This window comes from Sceloporus occidentalis, unplaced genomic scaffold (assembly GCF_023333645.1).
Source record: "Sceloporus occidentalis isolate IW3139 unplaced genomic scaffold, rSceOcc1.0.p SCAF_522, whole genome shotgun sequence".
Classification (NCBI taxonomy): Eukaryota; Metazoa; Chordata; class Lepidosauria; order Squamata; family Phrynosomatidae; genus Sceloporus; species Sceloporus occidentalis.
Window position 1 is genome coordinate 1 of NW_028317502.1, and position 5,920 is coordinate 5,920.

The 5,920-nt window shown below is 40.7% G+C and overlaps 1 non-coding gene across 1 annotated transcript; it reads right to left on the bottom strand.

The window, feature by feature from the left end:
• Positions 1-4,172: 4,172 nt before the first annotated feature.
• LOC149271424 (small nucleolar RNA SNORA35) lies at positions 4,173-4,302 on the bottom strand. The gene has a single exon (XR_016279749.1). It is a non-coding gene; the product is annotated as a small nucleolar RNA SNORA35 (small nucleolar RNA).
• Positions 4,303-5,920: the final 1,618 nt, after the last annotated feature.

A 5,920-nucleotide genomic window follows, 5' to 3' on the forward strand; every position in this document is an offset into this window, starting at 1 on the left:
ATAAAAGCATTTTATTTTCCTGTTTCTTGTTGCTGTGTCAATATTATGAATGTTTTGAGGTAAGGTTAGAAAAATGCTGGAAACTTTGCTTTTCACTAGTTTTAATAGTCACCCAAAAAGAGCTAAATGTAAAAAAGGAGTTGGTAAGAAGTCAATGAATATAAAGTATCACCATACCTGGGAACTTCTCGGCTCCGGCTACCCAGAGCCTTCCCTTGCGGGGCGGTCCCGCTGATGTTGGTGGGCAGTCCCGCTGACGTTGGTGGGTGGTCCCGCTGATTTCGAGGGAGTTCCCGCTGAAAATGGGCGGGGAGCGGGGGCCTGTCAAGACCACAGCTCCCGCGACCCGGAGGATTCGGGTCTTGACCCGGAGAACCAGACGAGCAGCGCTCACCCGGTTTAAGTATCACGTTGACCTTAATGAAGGCCTCACTTTTTGCTCTATGGTCATTGTATCTAGTATATATTTAATAGCAGAAGTTTTAGAATCCATGTTATGTATTTTCCTATTAGTCTTAGGCATGTGAACTACTGGAAATTTAGACAGATGGTATGGATATTAATATTTGTGTAATATATTTAGACACTGTCAAGGAATTTTTCAATGCTGTGCAATGGAGAGCCACACAAAGACATGGTCCTGGGTCTTGTCTTCAGTGTAGTCTTATGCCTATCCCATGTAAATGTATTTACTCCAAGCACTTCTGCTAGCTGGCATTTCAACCCCACAGAGAACAGTAGGTATAAGAAAATGCTTCTTCTACAGCAAGATTATATTGATGTGTAAATTTTAGAAATGTGAAAACTGAACAAGAAAGCATGAAGGTTACCAGCATGGTGGCAGGGGGAAAACTAAAGGGGAAAAAGAATGTAAAAAGGGTTTGGGGAGTTGTAACTTCTAGAAGCAAGGATGCGATCATGGACCAGAGATTCTTAATTTCCCATGTTGCTGTATCCAATTTATCATCAGTATCATTCCCCTAATTTCAATCAATAATTCTTTTTCAGATGTCTGGGTTTTTTTTGTTTATGCCCCTGCAATAACTTATTATCTTTGTTTTTTCCACTTATGCAATTCCATATGTGACTACAATGTTATGTATCATTTAAGGACCAGTAGCATCCAATGCATAGTTTGTTTAATTATTTATTCTGGGGGATGATGCAAATAACCTGACCTTTGGATACCTGCATGTTTCTGGAATTTTATTAATGCGTAAAAATGTATTCATTCTGAATATCTTGCAAGATACAATATTCAACAAATCTGATAAGAGGCCCTTTGATTTCCAGCACTGCCTAAGAGGACATTGACACCCACTCACTTGCACACCAGTTTTGGGTCTTAGAGAGTTAATTTGACTACAGCATAAAAACAGATTATGTTGAAAAATCTACGGTAGACTGTTGATTCTATCAATATCCATTGAATTCTTGACAAAGCCCTTACAGTGCAGACTCAACTGTATATATTAATGGATGTGTATTACAAGATGTGGATCAATGTGGATCAATGTTGGACCTACATAGGAACAGTCAGTGCAAACTGTGTACTGTGTAAGGCTAGGTTTCCACTTGGGTTTTTTTAGCTAAAAACGCCCATAAAAACGCCAATAGCGCCACCTGGCGTTTTTTTAGTGAAAAAACGCAGCAGCCAGATGTTAGCTGTTCTTCAATAGGAAATCGCAGAATGCCATATCCACTTGGCGTTTTTTTGTTTGGCGTTTTTTCAGTCCTCTTTGGCGTTTTTCTGCTTTCTTTGGCTCTGTGGCAGTTTTTCAAAATCGCAGCATGTTGACAGTCTGGCGTTTTATGCAAGGAAATCTTGGCGTTTTTCTCCAATAGAAGTCTATGGGAGAGAAAAAACGCCATGAAAAAGCCATGTGGGTTTATTGCCTTGGCGTTTTTTATGGCGTTTTTTCCACAGTTACAATGCAGAGGATGGACCCAGTATCTGTGTGTCCTACGAGAAATGGGCTGGAAACAAACAGTTTCACACAAAACAAAGTTCATATTGAATTCTACACCATTTGGAACAAACATGCCATTACAAACAAACATACGCGACGCATCAACTGGATCCTGCGTGCCAAAAGCAACAGCAAACAATTTGCACCATCATTTGGGGCCAATCTTCCTAGAGGAGGAGACATTCGGAATAAAGCAGGCCTTACAAACCACAGAAAAGAGACAAAAGGGTCCGCCGGGGCGTTTAAGTAGAACTCTACCAAGTAAATGACATCAGGGGGCAGATACTTGCCATTTATCCTAATCCCTTTTAGCTGGGTGAAACTTCTAACTTGTAAAGGCTGGAAAAACTGCCTAAGGTCAAAAAAAGCAATTTCCACAGAAAGGCTAAAACGCCAGAAAAAACTCCAGAAAAAAACGCCAAAACGCAGGAAAATGCAGTGGCAGTTTTCTTGGCGTTTTTCATCAAGAAAAAAAACGCAGGACAAAAACCCAAGTGGAAACCTAGCCTTATGGTTGTCTTTTAAAATTGCCAACCACAATAGTGTTAGTTGACGTATTACACTGGCTTGCATATATGGAGTATACTGTAAACATAGTGTACTTCTTGTTTAACCTCTTTATGAGGAAATCATGCAGGTTTGCATAACCTCAACATTTCGGATGTCCATAGTTGGGAAAGTGGCTAGTGGTGGGTGGGATTTAGAGGCAAGCCAATATTACCTATCTTACCCCCTCTAAAAAGGATTTTATAGCTCAGTGGGCCTGTCAGGGGAGATCACCTTAACAGGCTCATGACCCTAACAATCATGTCTCCTCCTTACAACAAAGTTATCCAGCTTTAATAAAGAATTTTTGAATGATATAAAGCATACCACAATAAAAAGCTGGAAGACATGGTCCTAAAGCAGTAAGAAGGCAAGAGTATTTGTTTATTTTGCCATCCAAGCCCTTGTAATTGTAATTGGTTGTTTTTAATTTTTTTTATTTAAGTGTGTGAAAGCCTAACCATTCATCACTAGCTATGTGTTATGTTAGCTACTACTCGTAAAACAGCATTCATCCAAATAAAGCCATAATTTTTTTTTTTAGCCTACAAACTGACCAGTCAGATAGAAAGCCCTAAGATAGTTTCATAGTTATATAGGCTGAAAAAAGACATGTGTCCATCAAGTTCAGCCTTTCCTATATCTGTTAATTTGTTGCTGTTGATCCAAAAGAAGGCAAAAAAACTACAGTTTGGCACTGTCCAATTTTGCACTAACCAGGGAAAAAATTCCTTCTTGACCCCAAAATGGCAGTCAGATTTCTCCTTGGATCAATAAGCTGTTTCCCCATAATTAAACCAGTTGCTGTTTAACCCCTTCGTGACAAAGGCTGATTTTACTTTTTGTACCCTTCGTGACAATGGCTGTTTTATCGTTTCTGCGGTGTTTGTGTTTAGCTGTAATTTTCTCTTAACCCATTTACTAAACCCACACAAGTTATATATTGTTTTTTTCAGGACAAGAAGGGCTTTCTTCAGACACCAAAATTTTTTTCATATGATGTAATTTCCTATAATAAAAATAATAAAATATGACGAAAAATTGAAAAAAAAACACATTTTCTCACTTTTATTTGAAAAATCTTTTATTCATCATAAAAAACTACTGAAAAAACCTGCTAAATAGATTCTACTATTTGTCCCGAGTTTAGAAATACCCAATGTTTTTATGTTTTTTTGCTTTCTTCTACACGTTATGGGGCAATAAGTACAAGTAGCGTTTTGCTAATTCAAAACCATTTTTCTCTGAATCTGGTAATTCTGTCTCTATGTGGTATTTGGGGCATCTTTGAAGCCAGCAAATTAAATTTACCCCACCAAACCATATATTTTTGAAAACTAGACACCCCAGGGTATTTTAGATGCTGATACTTTAACCCTTTCCATGCACTAATCCTACCACCAACCCTTGTCAAAGTTTGGGATAGTAATTGTTTTTGGTGTTTTTTTCACATACTTTGTACTTCAGGTGTGAAATTACAGCTCCTGGTATATGTTGCTGTCACACAACACCCAGATATGTGTCCAGCAACATCTCCTGAGTACATTGATACCCCACATGCATGGGTTTGTCAGATTGTTTGGGGGCAAAAGGGCCACATTTGGAACATGAGCAATTCAAATTCAGTAGGAATTTTACATCTGGGTAAAGAAAAATGCTTGTACCCAACTATCAGTAGGGACAGGTTACAAGAAAGCCTGGCCTATCTCCAAGAAGGGATTTGATCTAGCACCTTAAGTGGTCCCTCATGCCACGGAATGGACACAGGGGTCACTTGACAGTGCAAATAAAAACGCTTAAAAATGGTGGAGCAAATAAAAGCTAAAAAACAGTAAATGTAACAAAAAATAAAAAAAAAATAAAAAAATGGAGCAGGAACAAAAAAAAAATTAAAAATGGGAAACTGTGTGATACAGCTTGAAGCAGTCACCGACACAGAGTGCAGGTTTTCCAGGGCAATCTGGACAGTAAAATGTGGTGTCCTTTCTTTGCCCCCTGCTGTAGCATACCCTGCATCTCTTTTGGGGATTCTGCTTCTTTGCTGTAGGGGGGATTTTAAAAATAAAATGGGTAGCCCCAATTCTGTTGGTTCCCATCACTACTTCGGGACCAGGTGCATCACGGTACAAGATACCTGAAATTACTTCGAGCTGAAACTGCAAAAAAGACAGCTTCAGCCCAGTGTCTGCTTTTTTGTGCAGCAAAAAAGCGTTATAGGTTGCAATTTGCATTAGATAAATTGCAACCTTCTTGTACCAGGCCTTTGTCTTCCTCATAATGAGGTAGGGCTGTAGGAGTTGATCTGACAGATCAACTCCACCCATGTGCTTGTTATAGGCCCTGATGCACACTGGCTTTGTAGTGACCCCAGCTCTGCCACGGACAGAAACCTCCACGGTTCTCTCATCGTGGATGGTGCTCAGCATGCACACCTCTTTTCTGTCCTTGAACTTCAATGCCAAAAGCTCCTCTTGGCGTAGAGCTGAGGTCTCCCCCTTTCCTAGCCGGGTTCGTACCAGGCGTTGTGGGAAACCCAAGCGGTTCTTTTTTATAGAACCGCAAGCTACCGTATCGAAACAATACAGCAGCTTGAACAAAGGGACGCTTGTATAGAAGTTATCTACATACAAGTGGTAGCCTTTGTTCATAAGGGGGAATATTAGGTCCCAAACAATCTTGGCACTGGTGCCCAGATGATCTGGGCAACCTGGAGGGTCAAGGTAGCTATCCTTACCCTCGTATACCCGGAAGGCATGAGTATATCCTGTCTCGCTCTCGCAGAGCTTATACACCTTCACTCCATACCTGGAGCGCTTGGAAGGAATATACTGCTTGAATCCCAACCTTCCTTTATATTTCATTAGGGATTCATCCACGCAGATATTTTTTCCAGGTGTATAAACCTCTGGAAACCTGGCAGCGAGATGGGTAATCAGGGGGCGGATTTTGTACAGCCTATCAAACTGGGGGTCCTCCTTAGGGGGGCACAGGCTGTTGTCGCTAAAATGCATGAAACGAAGAATCATTTCATACCTTTGCCTAGTTATAGTTTGGGCAAAAATGGGGGTACTAAAGATGGGGCTGGTGCTCCAGTAGGAGCGGATGGAGGGCTTTTTTATAATGCCCATTAACATTGTGAGTGCCCAGAATTTAAGAAATTCTGGCACGTCAATGGGAGTCCATGGCTGTTTTGCCCAAAAAGAATTAGGGCTAGCAGCACGGTGCTGCTGGGCATAAATGTTTGTTTGTGTGACAATGTCTCCCAAGACATCGTCTCCCAAAAAAACCTGCACAAATTGCAGTGGAGTGAATCCTGTAACATCAATATTGATGCCAGGAATTCCAGAAAAAGGAGGGATAGCTGGCTTGTACCTATTAGGCGCTACCCATGCCTCTGGTGCACT